General features: G+C 51.4%; 1 protein-coding gene and 1 long non-coding RNA gene across 2 annotated transcripts in view; one reads left to right on the top strand and one right to left on the bottom strand.

Annotated features, from left to right (window-relative positions):
* LOC138299946 (uncharacterized) overlaps positions 1–17,510 on the top strand; it is a 73,947-nt gene that overhangs the window by 36,692 nt on the left and 19,745 nt on the right. The gene's annotated exons all lie outside the window — the stretch shown is intronic.
* MOV10 (Mov10 RNA helicase) overlaps positions 1–17,510 on the bottom strand; it is a 276,396-nt gene that overhangs the window by 258,023 nt on the left and 863 nt on the right. The window lies entirely within an intron of this gene.

The raw sequence follows: 17,510 nt of genomic DNA, 5'->3' as shown, positions 1-17,510 counted from the left end.
GCCTTCAAACATGCATAGTGTTGGATTTGGATTTGGTCATAGGGCATAGAATGTAAATTGGCCTGTTTTTATTTTTTGAATATTTATTTGGAAGATTCATGGGCCCTGTTTTAAGGGCTTTGAGAAACAAATTGTGATAGTGCGGACTCAAATTGGATAACTGGAGCTAAAATATTACTTGTCCAGTGGGGATCTGGACATTTTATTCTGGACTGGTTATTTTTAAATCTGTACTCATGCACTGTCTGCAAACCTGGGTTTGGGGACTGTCTGCTAAATAACGGTCTAGATATCTATAACCTTTAACTCTTTAGACACCACTAACACATTATTGTAAATTTAATTTTCTGAAAGGATTTACTTAAAACCAAGCAGCAGCACTTCCATGAATAAAGTTCTAGTTTCATGCCGCATTCGCTATAATTTAATTCAGGATTTCTTTCTGAAGTGGAGAGCAAATATTCATATCTATCTATCTATCTATCAATCAATCAATCAATCAATCATTTGTAGAGCGCGCTACTCACCCACTAGGGTCTCAAGGCGCTGAAAGGAGGGGAGGGAGGAAAAAGTGCTACTGCTCGAACAGTCAGGTCTTGAGGCGTTTCCTCAAGGTCGGCAGGTCTTAGGTCTGTCGTAGGTGGACGGGGAGAGAGTTCCAGGTCTTGGTGGCGAGGTAGGAGAAACATCTGCCACCGGCTGTAGTTAAGTGGATTTGAGGGACGTGGCGAGAGCGAGGTTGGCGGAGCGGAGTTGACGGTTGGGAGTGTGGAAGGTGAGTCGCTCGTTGAGGTAGGCAGGGCCAGCGTTGTGGAGTGCTTTGTGAGCGTGGATAAGGAGTTTAAAGGTTATCCTCTTGTTGACGGGGAGCCAGTGTAGATCTCTTAGGTGGGCTGAGATGCAGTTGCGGCGTGGGATGTCAAGGCTGAGGCGTGCGGAGGCGTTATGTATATGTTGCAGTTTTTTCTGGAGTTTGTCCGTGGTTCCCGCGTAGAGAGCGTTGCCGTAGTCCAATCTGCTGCTGACGAGGGTGTGGGTGACTGTCCTTCTGGTTTGTGTGGGGATCCATCTGAAGATCTTGCGGAGCATGCAGAGGGTGTTGAAACAGGAAGATGAGACAGCGTTGACTTGCTGGGTCATGGTGAGCGCTGAGTCTAGGATGAAGCCTAAGTTGTGTGCATGGTTGGTGGGCGTTGGTCCGGTTCCTAGGGTGGCTGGCCACCAGGAGTTGTTCCATACGGAGCGGTTGGAGCTGAGAATGAGGATCTCAGTTTTAGGCGGCTGCTCTCCATCCAGTTGGTGATGGCCTTTATTCCGTTGTGGAGGTTGGTTTTGGTGGTGGCGGGGTCCTTGGTAAGTGAGAGGATCAGCTGGGTGTTGTCGGCATAGGAGATGACGTTGAGGTTGTGGGAACGAATGATGGTGGCGAGCGGTGCCATGTAGATGTTAAAAAGGGTTGGGCTGAGAGAGGATCCTTGGGGAATGCCGCAGATGGTCTTGGTGGCTTCAGAGAGGAAGGGAGGGAGGTGGACTCTCTGGGTTCTGCTGGAGAGGAAGGATGTGATCCAGTCCAGGGCTTTGTGGTGGATCCCTGCGTCGTGGAGGCGTGTGAGGAAGGTGTGGTGACCGACAGTGTTGAAGGCAGCCGAGAGGTCTAGGAGGATGAGGGCCGCAGTTTTGCCTTTGTTGGCATGGTCCTGATGTCATCGGTTGCAGCGATGAGGGCGCTCTCGGTGCTGTGGTTCTTACGGAATCCGGATTGAGAAGTGTCCAGCGTGTTGTTGTCTTCCAGGAAGCGGGACAGTTGGCCGTTGACGATCTTCTCGATGACCTTCGCCGGGAAGGGGAGGAGGGAGATGGGCCGGTAGTTCTTGAGATCTCCAGGGTCCGCTGTGGGTTTCTTTAGCAGGGTGTTGACTTCAGCGTACTTCCAACTGTCCGGGAAGGTGGTGGTCTCGAAGGAACTGTTGACGATCGGACGGAGTTGGGGGGCGATGATGGGGCTTGCTCTGTTGAAGACATGGTGGGGGCAGGGGTCGATGGTGCTCATGGTTTTGATGGTGTCCTCGTCGTAGATGTGGGTTCAGGAGAGCAGGAGGTTGGTGTGGCTGGGTGCGTTGGGGTTAGTGGTGGCCGTGGAGGTCGTGGGGGTCAAGGTGTTGAAGCTGTTGTGGATGTCCGTGATCTTTCGGTGAGAGAAGGTGGAGAGGGAGTCGCAGAGGTCTTGCGAGGGAGGGGGGTCTATGGAGTAGGACCTGAGGGTTGGCGAGTTCCTTGACGATGATCATAAGTTCTTTGCTGTTGTGTGAGTTGTTGATGCAATCCTTGTAGAAGGATCTCTTGGTGGTCCAGATTAGCTGGTGTTGCTTGCGGATGGCTGTCTTGAGGACAGTGTGGTTGTGCTCTGTTTGTTCATGGCGCCACTTCTTCTCGATTTTTCGGCACTCCCGCTTGGAAGCCTGAAGGTCAGCAGTGAACCAGATGGCTTTAGTGCTGGTGCGGTTGTTGGAGGGTTTCCTGAGTGGGGCGAGTGTGTTGGCGCAATCGTCTATCCATTGTCTGAGGTTGAGGGTGGCTGTGTTGGGGTCGATGGTGAAGGGCGGCGGGGCACGAGTGAGGGTGGAGATCAGCTGATCTTCAGCTGCGGCAGGGGATCTGTTGTGGGTGGTGGTGAGTGGCGTGTTTCTGGAAGGTGAAGTGGACGCAGCGGTGGTCGGTCCAGTGGAGTTCAGTGGTATGACTGAAGGTGAAGTGGCTGCTGGCGGAGAAGACGGGGTCGACCGTGTGGCCGGTGGAGTGGGTGGGCATCGTGACAAGTTGTTTGAGACCGAGGTTGGCGATCAAGGCTGTGGAGTTGCTGTCGTTGGCGTTCTCGAGGTGAATATCCAGGTCGCCAAAGATGTAGTCTGTGGAGGTAAGGCGTGAGTGCTGATTAAGTCGGCGATGGAGTCACTGAACTGTGGCCGGGGGGGCCTGTAGACGAGGGTTCCTCTGAGGGTGATGTTGGCGTTGATGTGAATCTGGAAGTGTAAGTGTTTGGTGGGGTCAAGGGCATCATCGGTGTTGGTCGAGATACTGACGGAGTTCTTGTGGACTAATGCGATCCCTCCTCCCGGTCTGTTGGTGCGGTCTCTGCAGGTGATCTCATAGCCTTTGGGGATGGCTATGGCGATGTCGGGTTCCGAGAAGGAGTTCATCCAAGTTTCGGTGAGGAAGGCGACGTCGGGGGAAGATGATGAGAGTAGGTCCCAGAGTTCGACGGCACGCTTGTGGACGGAGCGGGTGTTGAGGAGGATGCAGCTGAGGTGGTTGTGTTTGGTTCTGGTGTGGTGTTTGGTGGCTTGGGGGCAGGTGAAGCTGCAGTTCCGGCAGGAGAAGGGTCCGTGGGTGGTCTTCGAGGTGGCTTGGAAGCAGGTGGCAGAGCGGCCTGTGTTGAGGGCGTGGATGTCGTTGGCATTGTAGAAGCGTTGGGTAGCGTGGGAAGCGCGTGGGCCAGGGGGGCTGGCGCTGGGCACGGTCCAGGCGCGGACGGGCGCAGACATTATGAGAGTTAAAATTAGAATGTTGCTTTCTTGACCTTCCTACGAAGTACCCCCACTCCAATTGACATGTTTGCATGAAACTCAAAATATCACGAGTATGCTAAACTTGGAAAGTTTCTGCCAAGTATCATGCAGAACTGTAAAACGGTGCCAAAGTTAGTGACAAATAAAATATATTTGTGACCTTCTCCCTTTTAACCTCCTTCCCTTTTCAGATCTCTGAAAAACCGGAGATTCCAATACTTGGCTTAATGTGCTAATAACCTGCCAGATGATATGCAAATTCAATAAAAAGCACTAAAGTTTTATAAGCACATTAAATCCACTTCCATCGTCCCCATTTAACTTTGCTCCGCCGATCACACAAAACATGCTGCACAGAAGACTAAGGCCCTCATTACAACACTGGCGGTAAATGCCGCTTACCGCCGTGCTGATGGCTGCCAACATACCATGACCGCGGCGGTAAACCGCCACGGGTATTATGACCCACACATAGAAATCCGCCACTATACAGACACCCACACAAGTCCGCCAGACCAAAGGTCAGTGATAAACTGGCGATAGCAAAACCCACACTGTTACGCCAACAGGAATACACCCACAGTATCACGACCCACAAATCAACACAGCGGTCTTTCAACAGCGGTAAACCATTGGCGGTACACACCGCCGCGCTCAAAATGCACACACAAAACTACACCACATTGGACAATTCAAACTACACACACCTGACACACACACACACACACACACACACACCACACACCCAATCCAATATAAAACACACACCCATATTACCCACAACCATTTACGAGAAAAAAAAGATTGCAAACAGAGAGAGACACAAGCCAGGAGCACCCACTCAATCTGAGCCACAGAACACCATCACCCATACCCCATCCACGCACCTTACAGCACACACCCCAACACAGCACCGCACACCTCACCCCACACATCCTCACACATATCACTCACACCACATCCATGGCACCCCAAAGACACCACAGGTTTTCAGAGGAGGAACTAAGGATCATGGTGGAGGAAATCATCCGGGTACAGCCCCAGCTATTCGGATCACAGGTGCAGCAGACATCCATTGCAAGGAAGATGGAGCTACGGCGGAGAATTGTGGACAGGGTCAACACCATGGGACAGCATCCAAGAACAAGGGATGACATCAGGAAGAGATGGAATGACCTACGGGGGAAGGTGCATTCCGTGGTTTCAAGACACCAGATTGCTGTACAGAGGACTGGCGGTGGACCCCCACCTCCTCCCCCACAACTAACAACATGGGAGGAGTTAGTCTTGGGGATCATGCATCCTGAGGGCCTCGCAGGAGTAGCAGGAGGACTCTGGTAAGTCAAAGCTTTACTACTATATCCCCCCCTACCTGCATGCCATCACAAACTCTTACCCCCATCACTCCACCAACTCACATATACCCCACTAACACAACCCACCCATCCCAATACCAAGCCCTGCATGCACCCCCAATGCATGGACACCCATCACAGACCTGCATGGGCACCCCCCTGACCCTCCCCCAGAAGAGGCCCATAGTGATGACAGCAGCTCTGCACGCCTGGATCACGATGACCAACCTGGCCCATCAGGGACCTCCGGACAGTCGGTTACCCAGCCACAGTCCCAAACCACCACTGAGCCTCCCCCCTCAGGAAACACCAGCACAGCACCCACCCAGCGGGCCTATGCCACCGTCCCCAGGACACGTCAATCAGCAGTGTGCCCACCATTACAGGGACCCCAGGCAACCCCACAAACACAGGACGATCAGGGACCTGGGGTCAGTGGCAGTGGGCACACGGTTCAGGGGACAGAGGCACAGGACAAAAGGGAAGCTGGGAGGACTGCTGTGCGACAGGGGGAGGACAGGCCCAGGGAACCGACCCTTCACGAGGCACTCTCAAACATTATGGGAGCGTACCACCATTCCCAGGAGACCATGGGCCAGGTACTGGCCAAGTTACAGAAGACCCAGCAGCTGCAGGAGGGACAGTACCTGGGGATCAGGGAGGACCTAACAAAAATATATACCATTGCGGGGTGCTGGCTGACATGGGCAAGACCATGAGGGAGGTAGTGGCACAACAATGGGCGCCTGACACTAGCCAAACCAAGGAATAGCCTTCCACCTCCGCCGGCGCTAGTGGACAGGAGGCCCTGCCACAGGACCAACAGACCACCAGCACCCCACCCCCTACAGAAGGAGAACCACCCCGCAAATGGTCTCTGCGATCCAGGCAGAAGACAGAGAACACTGCCAAGACCCCTGCCAGGAAATAAGACCCTCCTGATTGTCACCCTTCTGTCCCACTATGTGACCCTGTCCACTTTGCACTGCCATTGCTCCACTTCCTATGTCCTCTTGGACAATGCACCTGTGATACCAATAGACTGGACTCTAACTGGACATTACTCCACCATCACCCCAGCCTCTTGCACATACCCCATACTTAATGGCACAAAAATAAACACCCTTGAAACAAATACCATACTGGAGTCAGTGTCATGAATCAAAAAATTTATTAGTACAACATTATCAAAGCATTGCAATGTATATTTTCAGTGAAATATACTACAGGATGACCTTTGGTGGGCAGCAGTACATATAGCAGGAGCCAGAATGGGGCATATAGATCTGAGACTAGAGAATCCAAGGGGTACAGACAGTGTCCATAGACAGAGGGTAAGAGGCTATCATGTACAATGTCCAAAGGATTACTGAAAAGTAAAGTTGAGTTACAGTCTCATACCAGTGTGGCACTGGAAGTACTGCTGTATAATGTTTGTTCTGTTGTCCACATCTTCTTCATCTGCCTCCTCTTCCTCACTGTCCACAGGCTCCACCACAGCCACACAACCATCTCCAGGCTCATCCTCCTGCAGAAAAGGCACCTAACGTCTCAAGGCCAGGTTGTGCAACATACAGCATGCCACGATGATCTGGCACACCTTCTTTGGTGAGTAGTACAGGGATCCACCTGTCAGATGGAGGCACCGGAACCTGGCCTTCAGAAGGCCGAAGGTTCTCTCAATAATCCTCCTTGTACGCCCATGTGCCTCATTGTAATGTTCCGCTGCCCTTGTCCTAGGATTCCTCACTGGGGTCTGTAGCTGTGAGAGGTTGGGGTAACCAGAGTCACCTGTAAATATCGAGGGACAACTGTTAGACACACACTAACCCTTAGGGACAACCCCAAACCCAGACACCTACTTATAGTGGGTGGGGACCTTGAGCTCACCTATTAGCCACACCCAGTGCCTCTGGAGTTTGCCCATCGCATAAGGGATACTGCTATTCCTCAAGATATAGGCACAGAACCAGGATATTTGGCATTCACATGGGAGATGTACTGGTCTGCCAAACACACCATCTGCACATTAATCGAGTGATAGCTTTTCCTATTCCTGTAAACCTGTTCATTTCTCCAGGGTGGAACAAATGCCACATGGTGTACCATCAATGGCACCAATGATGTTGGGGATATGTCCCAGGGCATAGAAGTCAGCTTTCACTGTGGCCAAATCATCCACCTGGGGGAACACGATGTAGCTGCACATGTGTTTCAGCAGGGCAGACAACACTCTGGACAACACGTTGGAGAACATTGGCTGAGACATTCCTGATGCCATGGCCACTGTAGTTTGAAAGGAACCACTTGCCAGGAAATGCAGCACTGACAGAACCTGCACTAGAGGGGGTATTCCTGTGGGCTTGCAGATAGCTGACATCAGGTCTGGCTCCAATTGGGCACACAGTTCTTGAATTGTGGCACGATCAAGTTTGTATGTGATGATAATGTGTCTTTCCTCCATTGTCGACAGGGCCACCAGGGGTCTGTACACCGGAGGATGCCGCCATCTCATCATCTGCCTCAGCGGTTGTAGCGTATGGAGGAGAACGGTGAGCAGAAGGTCATATTTCCTGTTGCAGAATTTAGGTCACACAAGCAGTATGTGAAGTCCAGAGTCTGTTGATGGGCCAATGTCTGCTGTGACGCAGTTAGGTGCCATGCCATGTTCCCCCTTGAAATGGCGGCTGCCTGACCTGTGCGGAGGGACAAGTGGAAATTAGGTAAGTGCGCTGGCGTTGTGCACCGTCGCGGTAGGCGGTCGATGACTGCCGTGCAACTTCGATTGGTTATCATTGTGCCTTATGGGTTCCAAGAGCTTATGGCGATGTACGCCGGCAGTGACGGTACGCATTGCCGCGGACGTCACCGCTATTTTCTAACTATTCACTCACTTGCTACCTGACCGTCAACAGGAGAGTACCTACACTGCAAGTGCTGCTGTGACCTGAGTCTGGAAGCGACAATGGCTTCAGCGTCTGGGGAAAGGGCCCCTGCCTTCACTGCGGAGGAGTTGGAGAAACTGGTGGATGGGGTCCTACCCCAGTACATGTTACTCTACGGTCCTCCAGACACACAGTACACTGAGTACACTGTGAGCATGATGTGTGGGCAATGCATGTTTGTAGTGGTGTGGATGTAAGCCACATGTTGGGGGGTGTGATGCATCCTCGCCTGAGTGCTGCCTGAGAGGTGGTCAGTGTATGTGCGTCTGGGCATGGGTGTGAACTGGGGGGCAATTAGTATGCCGGTCCGGACAGATGAGTAATTTCCTTTTCTGCTGTCTTTTCCCTCTAGGTCAGCGCCCACCAGAAATAGGGTATTTGGCGTGCCATTGCCAAAGAGGTGCGGACCCTGGGGGTCTATCACCGGCGGAGCACCCACTGACGCAAGAGATGGGAGGACCTGCGCCGCTAGACCAAGAAAATGGCGGAGGCCCAGCTGGGGCTGGCCTCCCAACGTGGAAGGGGTGCCCGTCGCACCATGACCCCCCTGATGTTCCGCATCCTGGCAGTGGCCTATCCGGAGTTGGATGGGCGCTTGAGGGCATCACAGCAGCCACAAGGGGGTGAGTACAGATTCTGAATCCTGACTTAGCCCGCTTCAGGAGCTAGCTGGGTGGGGGATGTGGGCTGTGGGTGCCCCTAGGCCAGGGCGATCATGGCAGGGTAGGTCCCTTGTGTGCAGGCTCTGAAGCACTCCAAACCCAATGGTGTAAGTGGGCATATACTACTGGGCATGGTCCTGCGGGTGTCAGGTGTGCAGATGCTGGCGTTAGGCATTGTACCCCATCGGCTTGTGACTACCTTAGTGACTGGTTGGGCATGGCCTAGTGCATAGGGCAGCTCCCTATATGTTGTGTACACCAAAGGTAGTGTTGTTGCTGACATTGACCAAGTGTATCATCTGTCTCTCCACCCCCTTTTTGTTTTGTCACCCTGTCCTTGTGTGCATCAGCATCATCTGGCGGAGGAGCAGAGGCACCGGCGACAGAGGGAGCTGCATCCCACATGGCCCATGAGGCCGAATCCACTGAGGGTGAAGGCACCAGTGGGACGGAGGGCAAGGGGAGCACCTCGATGGGGACAGGAGGGGAGACCAGTGACAGCGGCGACTCCTCCGATGGAAGCTCTCTGGCGGTGGCGGACACCTCTGTGCCCACCCCAACAACAGGTACAGCCGCCACCCCCCTACCAGCACCACCCTCCCAGCAGCCCCTCAGCGTGTTTCTCGTGCCCGCTCACCCAGTAGGGTGGGCATCTCCTTCACCCAGGCCCTGCCGCCCTCAGTGAGGAGGCTATTGACCTCCTGAGATCCCTCACTGTTGGGCAGTCAACCATTCTGAATGCCATCCAGGGTGTTGAGAGGCATTTGCAACAAACAAATGCATACCTGGAGGGCATTGATTCTGGTGTGGCGGCCCAACAGAGAGCATTTCAGGCTTTGGCCTCAGCACTGATGGCAGCCATTGTCCCTGTGTCTAGCCTCCCCCCTCCAACTTCCTCTACCCAGTCCCAATCCCCTCAACCCCAGCCTATCCCAAGCACACCTTCAGACCAACAATCACCAAAATCAACACACAGAAGTGGCTCAGGCAAACACAAGCACCACACTTCATCACACAGGCACTCACACAAGCACCATCCCTATGCAGACACACCAACATCCACTGCCTCCACTGTGTCCCCCTCCTCCTCCTCGTCCACCCCCTCCCAGTATCATCTCCAATCACACCTGCATGCACTACATCCTCATCCACTACGTCCATCACCAGCACGCCCATCACAACACACCCCTCACGAGCAGTCACCACCCCACAACCAGGCACACGTCCCCTGTGTCCTCTCCCAGTGTGTCTGTGACCCCTCCTCCCAAAGTACACAAACGCAAGCACCCACCCACCCAACAGCCATCCACCTCACAACAGCATTCAGCCCATGCACCTTCACCCAAACTCAGCAGAAAGACACCTCCTACAACAACTCCCACTTCCTCCACTCCCAAGCCCTCTCCATCTTCCCGTCCCAGTGTGTCTAAAAAACCTTTCCTTGCAAACTTTGACCTCATCCATACGCCTCCCCCCTCCGTCCTTCCCCTCGGGCCAGGGAGTCAAGATCCCAGGCCAGCACCTCAGCCACCAAGTCGGCGTCTGCTGTGGTACCTGCAAGTCCCAGGGGATCAAAGGGGGCACCTGTTAGGGCTGCCAGTGTGCCACTGACCCTTGCAAAGGACCAACACACCCCGCCACCTGCCAAGGTGAAGAAGGTGCTAGCATGCAGCACGGCCAAGAAGCACAACCCACCCAGCAAGGCCTCCTCCAAAACTGCATCTGCCGGTGCCAAGGTCCCAGCAGCGTCTGCCAAGGTGGGGAAGGGCAAGAAAACCCATGACAAAGCACTTCAGGCCTCGGAGCCTCCAGGTGAGGGACTGGTGCCCACCATCAGTACTGACAGCCCAGCAACCTGTACCGCGGAAAGCACCGCCATCTGCACCGCCACATGCCCAGCCGGTGCCACTACATCTGTCATCAGCAGCATCCCCAGTGGGCAGCCGCCGGGGATGCAGGAGGCAGCCTGGACCCTCCACCCACCACTTGAAGCACCAGCACCGCCTCTACCAGCAGTTTGCAGCCTAAGTCACCTCAGGATGGAGTCTGGCTCTGCCTCCAGGGAGTATCATTCTACCTGTTCCCTGCACATCTCATGCCTCAGACGCACAGGTGAGGGAATAGGAACTGCCACACACCAGGTGCAGCATCACTGGGCACAAGGCCCCCTCCAGAGCCAGTGGAGATATGCACCCAATATCACTTTCCTTGGCAGGATGAAGCAGACTGGGTACAAGGCCCCCTCCAGAACCAGTGGAGATATGCATCCACTTGAGAGACTGTGGCTTTGCACTCCCCAGGATCAAGCAGTGGGCAAACCACCCTCTTGAGAGACTTGAGAGACTGTGGCTTTGCACTTCCCAGGAGCAAGCAGAGGGCAAACCACCCACTTGAGAGACTGTGGCTTTGCACTCCCCAGGACCAAGCAGTGGGCAAACCACCCACTTGAGAGACTGTGGCTTTGCACTCCCCAGGAGCAAGTAGTGGGCAAACCACCCACTTGAGAGACTGTGGCTCTGCACTCCCCAGCAGCAAGCAGTGGGCAAACCACCCACTTGAGAGACTGTGGCTTTACACTCGCAAGGAGTGGGCAAACCACCCACTTGAGAGACTGTGGCTTTGCACTCCCCAGGACCAAGCAGTGGGCATGTTGGCCCCTTCAAGAGCAGTGGCATAGTACCATCTTCCGGCTGAGGTGCCCCCCTCCCCTTCCCCCTGAGGTGGCTGTGTGTTTTCGACGTGATGCCCCTGCAGTGTTCTCTCCGTTTTGAGGCAGGAGTCAAGTGTGGGCTTCGCCCATGTTTTTTGCCCACTGGGCAACAGACATTTGCAAAGGACAGTGTACGGCCTTCTGTACATATTGTAAATATTTGTATATACTGTTGTTTACAATCGTTAACTTTATCTGCATATTTCTAAATAGCACTATTTGCTCTCCATACCTTCTGTCCTTGCGTTCTTCCAAGGGTTTACGGGGGTGTAAATGTAATGTTGATGCATGTTTTTGTGTGTAGGGTGGGGGTGTTGCGTGTTGTGTGTGTGTCACTCTCTTTTTCCTCCCCACTCCTCCCCTGTGTGCTAGGTGCAGTACTCACCGTGGTCGTTGCCGCCACCTTCTTTGATATTCCTTGTGTATTAGCAGATACGCCAGCATCGGCAGGACCTGCAGTTCGGGCTCCATGGCGTCCTGGTTCTTCGTTGAGTGTCGAAAGGTGAGTGGTTCCCCTTCTGTGTATTGTTTCTGCCGTGCTTTTGATGGCATTGGTACCGCTCTGGAAATGCTGGCGGATTGGTGGGTTGTGATAGGGTGGGTGATACATTGTCTTCCGCATGTCTGTTGGCGGTTACCGCTGCGGTGTTTAACACTCCGACCGCCACAGCGGTAGCAACAAAGTGGCTGTCTGTGTTGGCGGTTTCCGCCGTGGTCGTGATCCCATTTTTTTTACCGCCGGCCTTATCACCAACCGCCAGGGTTGTAATGAGGGCCTAAATATGTTAACCCCTCGGATGCATAGGACGAAACGGTTACGTCCTGGGCAGCACCGCTTGGGTGCCGAGGAGGTAACCATTACGTCCCGCACCCGGCCCTCAGGAGTAGCGCTGGTGCTCCCCAGCGAGGGCATCCCTCCCACCACCCCGTGGGCAGGGCTGGAAGGGGAAGCACTTCCTCTTCCACTCCCACCCCCATCTAATTATGCAAGCGACGCCCCACTCGCTGGAAGCCATATGCTTCCAGCACGTCATGAGAAGAGGAGGTAAGTTTCTCCTCCAGTCGGGGAGGGGGGGTATTGCTTCAAAAAAGGCATTGGGGAAAGGAAAGAGTTTTCCTTTCCCCCAATGCCTCTTTTAGCATTCGATCGGGCAGCTGAAATACTCACTAGGCACTAGGGATTATGTTTGTGTGTGTGTGTGGGGGGGAGAGACACTTTTAGGCAGGGGCCGTCCCCCACACAAAAACTTCACACACAAACTCAAACATAATCCCTGGTGCCTAGTGGAGTCTGCCCCCCTTGGGGGCAGATCGGCCTTTTTTTTTTTTTTTTTTTTTTTTTTTTTGCCCATCTGCCCCCAAGGGGGGCAGAATCCACTAGGCACCAGGGATTATGTTTGTTTTCGTGTGTGAAGTTTTTGTGTGGGGAGGCGGCCCCTTAGGCAAGGGCCACTCCCCCAAGAGGGCATAATCTTCTACGCCGTTTCTGCCTCCCCCCCGGCGGCAGATCGGCTCATTATTTTTCAGCCGATCTGCCCTTGGGGGGGCTAGAATCCACTATGGCACCAGGGATGTGTTGCTGTTTTTTTTTTTTTGTGTGGGGGGGGCGGCCCCTTGGGCAAGGGTCGCCCCCCCCCCAAAGGGAGAGAAACACTTTTGGGTAGTTATGCCCCCCTTGGGGGCAGATCGGATTTGTTTTTTGGGCCCATCCACTAGGCACCAAGGATTATGTTTGTGTGCATGGGTTTTTAGAGTAGTTGGGCGGCCCCTTGGGCAAGGGGCGCTCTCCCCAAGGGGGTATAATCTTCTACGCTGTTTCTGCCCCCTTGGGGGCAGATCAGCTCATTATTTTTCAGCCAATCTGCCCTCGGGGGGTAGAAGCCACAATGGCACCAGGGATGTATTGCAGTTTTTTTTTTTTGTGTGGGGGGGTGGCCCCCTGGGCAAGGGCCACCCCCCAAAGGGGGAGAAACACTTTTAGGGAGTTCTGCCCCCCTTGGGGGCAGATCAGCCCTGTTCTTTTTTGGCCCATCTGCCCCCAAGGGGCAGAATCCAATAGGCACCAGGGATTTTCTTTTTGTGTGTGTTTTTTTTAATGTGGGGGGCGGCCCCTTGGGCAAGGGCCGCTCTCCCAATGGGGCATAATATTTTACGCCGTTTCTGTCCCACTTGGGGGCAGATTGGCTCTTTTTTTTTTTAAAAGCCGATCTGCCCCTGGCGGGGGGGGGGGTAGAAGCCACGATGGCACCACGGTTGCCCCCTCCAAAGGGGGAAAAACACTTTTGGGCAGTTCTGCCCCCCTTGGGGACTGATCAGACTATTTCTTTTTAAGACCCATCTGCCCCGGAGACCACTAGACACCATGGAAAATGTTTAACTGTTTGGTGGCGAAGTATTTCACTTTGTGATAACAGTTTATTTCTCTTTTTTTGTTCTAGTTCAAAGCTTTTGCCTCTTTTGTTGTGGCTTGTTTTGGCAGTGGTTGACCTGCGGTTTACGTAGTTGCATGTTTTAGGTAAATAAATTTTACTCCAAAGGAGTATTGTTGCCATGCATGAATGACATGTTTGTAGGTGGTGTACAAAATGCAAGATTATGTGTGAAATTGTCCTTAGATTTGTGCACAGTGATATTTGTGTTGTCTTATGGACATCGATGTGCCAATGGTTCAGCAGCCAGCGGCTGAAAGGCTTACCACTGGAAGACCTGACACCTGGGTTGCCCCAAACATGAAGCAGCCACAGTTGCCTGCTTTTACTAGTCTCACAGGGTGTAGAGTAAATACAGAAAACCTTTTGCCTGTCAATTTCTTTGAGTTGTTTATGGACGATGTATTTTTGGAAGAGATTGTTGAGCAGACTAATTTGAATGCAGAACTGTATTTGAGGGACAACGCTGCCAGACTTAGGCCTCCGTCTAGAGCTACCCATTGGATTCTCACAAATTTGGAAGAGATGAAAATGTCCTTGGGTTTGAATTTTTGATGGGGTTGATAAGGAAGCAGTCACTGGCTTCTTATTGGTCTACTAGTCCCTTGATGGCAATGGATATATTTCCTGCAACAATGACTCGTAATCAGTATTTGCTTCTTCTTCCGATGCTGCATTTTGTTGACAATGCTTTAGCCTTGCCACGAGATCACCCAGATTGTGACCGTCTTTGTAAGATTAGGCCTGTCCTTGATCATTTTGTAGATCGGTTTTCAGAGGTCTATGTTCCAGGCAAAGAAATAGCTGTGGACGAGTATTTGGTACTGTTCAAGGGTCGTTTGGTTTTTAGGCAGTACATTCCCAGCAAGAGAGCACGGTATGGAATAAAATTATATATGCTGTCTGAAAGTAGTACAGGATATGTTTATAATTTTTGGGTCTACACTGGTAGGGATTCTAGTATTGACCCCCTCCCCCCCCGGTTGTCCGCCCACTTTTGGAGTTAGCGAGAACATTGTGTGGGAACTTGGACGACTCAACAAAGGTCACCATTTGGATGTAGATAACTTCTACACTACAGTTCAGTTGTTCAAGGAGTTGTTCAGAGTGGACACTGTTGCTTGTGGCACAATCTGCTCTAACCAGAAAGGCTATACCAGGGAGCTTGTCTGTAAAAAAAAAACTTGAGGGGACAGTGCAGTGCCTTGCGGAATGATGAGCTTGTAGCTCTGAAATTTGTAGACAGGAGGGATGTGTACATGCTAACTACCATCCATGATGAGAGTTCTTCACCTGTGGCTGTTTGGAGTCAATTGCTGAAGTGTGCAAACCTGTGTGCATTTTAGATTACAATAAGCACATGGGTGGTGTTGATAGAGTAGATCAGAGGTTGGAACCCTACACTGCTGTTCATAAGTCTTACGTGTGGTATAACAAGTTGGCTATTCATTTGTTCAATCTAGCAATTTTTAATGCTTTTATTGTGTTTAAGGATTGTTCCCCTTAGTCAAGGATGAAATGTGTTAAATTTCAGGAGTCAGTGATAGAGAGCCTTGCTATGGCGGATCATGCAGAGTTCCTAGAGTAGCAGTTGTGGAGGATGTGGCTAGATTGAAAGATTGCCACTTTCCTGATCAGATTCCTCCCACTCCCAAAAAAGACTTTCCTGCTAAGAAATGTAGAGTTTGTGCCCGAAGAGGTATCCGGAGGGCAAGCCGGATGTACTGCCCGGACTGTCCTTCAAAGACTGGGCTATGTGTGGCAGGCTGTTTCAGGAGTTACCACACACAGAAGAATTACTGGGAACTACTGTGAGCGTAAACTGCCATTATATATTTTCATATGTTCAGTTTCACTGTTGGCATTACTGTCTTGTATTCAGTTAGAGCTTTTGTGTTTATAGTTTTGTACTTCTAATTAGTTAGTGGTTTCTTTGTTTTGGCTGGCGGTGTGCATGGAGTGGTGCTTGGCTGGTGATGTGCGTGGAGTGGCGCTTCGCTGGCGGTGCCAGCCAAACGCCAGTCCACACACTCCCGTCAGCTGGTGTGAATGTTGTATCAGGCATGTGGGCGTATGAAAGTGATGGGCCCTTGAGTGGCACTGTCTGTCGATGTGAGTGTTGTATTGTGCTGGCCACGTGGCTGGCGGCATGAATGATCTTGTGCATGTCATGTATGAAAGGTGTGTGAATGGACTGTAAAGCAGTTGGTACCTTGTCGCGGCTTTACAGCTCATGAGCTGTGAGTCATTGGTTCTGTTTTTTGGTCCTTCTGTTATTAACAGTGCATTTGATGTTTGTGAAATCTCTTGTTAATAAAATTTTATCTACTGAACCATCACTCACCCTTGTGCCAAATCCAACCTCCGCTGTAATCAGGCGTCGCAGCATACCCGTGACACACTAGATGTCTCGGTGGAACCCTGATGATGAAGCATGCCACCAACTTGGTTGGTAGGTGAGGGGTCTTTTTAACATAACCTAAGTGCGTTTCTTTTCACAATTTTATTGTGGACACATCAAAATGATCTATTACAAAACTACCAGTGTTTGGGGGGGGGGGTTCACCAACATTTTTGGTCCCAGGTGCGGCCTTCATCTAGGGAAACCTACCAAACTCAGACATTTTTTTTAAAACTAGACACCCCAGCGAGTCCAGGGAGGTGTGGCTTGCGTGGATCCCCCAACATTTTATTACCCAGACTCCTCTGCAAACCTCCAAATTTGCTTAAAAAAGCATATTTTCCTCACTTTTCTTTGTTGGATCACCGCTCGGGCAAACATTTCCTACCACCCAGCGTTCCCCTTAGTCTCCCAAGTAAAATGATACCTGACTTGTCTGGGTCCCCAAAGCAGAGTCAGCCTAAAGATGTATAAAAGAAAAATATGTACTTATCAACTCGCTGGTAGGTTTTCATAGATGGCTGCAGAGCTAGAGGCCAAAATCCACAGATAGGCACTTTCCAAAAAACACGTCAATTTTCTTTGGGAAAATGTGATGTGTCCATGTTGCGTTTCCTGTCGTAGGCATTAGGCCTAACCACGCAAATATGAGGTACTATTTTTATCGGGATACTTGGGGAAACACAGAATAGCAGAACAAGTGTATTGCCCCTTGTATTGCTCTAACTTTTTTTCCTTCCAAATGTAAGACGGTGTGTTAAAAAGACGTCTATTTGAGAAATGCCCTGTAATTCACATGCTAGTATGGGGTCCCCAGAATTCAGAGATGTGCAAATAACCACTGCTTCTCAACACCTTATCTTGTGCCCATTTCTTTGTAAAAATGGGGTATGTCCCAGTAAAATGCCAAAATTGTGTTGAAAAATGTGGTTTTCTGATTTAAGTCTGCCTGTTCCTGAAAGCTGGGAAGCTGATAATTTTAGCACCGCAGACCTTTGTTGATGTCATTTTCAAGGAAAAAACCACAAGCCTTCTTCTGCAGCGCTTTTTTCCCATTTTTTTTTAAAACTAAATTTGCACTATATTTTGGCTAATTTCTTGGTCTCCTTCAGGGGAACCCACAAAGTATTGGTACCTCTAGAATCCCTAGGATGTTGGGGAACAAAGGAAGCAATTTTGGCGTGGGTAGCTTATGTGGACAAAAAGTTATGAGGGCCTAAGCGCAAACTGCCCCAAATAGCAAAAAAAAAAGGCCTGGCACCTGAGGGGAAAACACCTGGCAGCGAAGGGGTTAAATGTGTGACAAATTAGATTTGCCCTCCCCTGATGAATCTGCACAAATTTCATAATTCCATGACTAATTAAATCATGCTAAGCATATGCCAAATGTTTTCAACATTAGTCAATCTGCACAGAGAATATAGGCAAACCAGAAACACACC

Source organism: Pleurodeles waltl, chromosome 6, assembly GCF_031143425.1.
Source record: "Pleurodeles waltl isolate 20211129_DDA chromosome 6, aPleWal1.hap1.20221129, whole genome shotgun sequence".
Lineage (NCBI taxonomy): Eukaryota > Metazoa > Chordata > Amphibia > Caudata > Salamandridae > Pleurodeles > Pleurodeles waltl.
The sequence above is the reverse complement of the archived record's forward strand: the minus strand, read 5'-3'. Positions and strand labels throughout refer to the sequence as shown.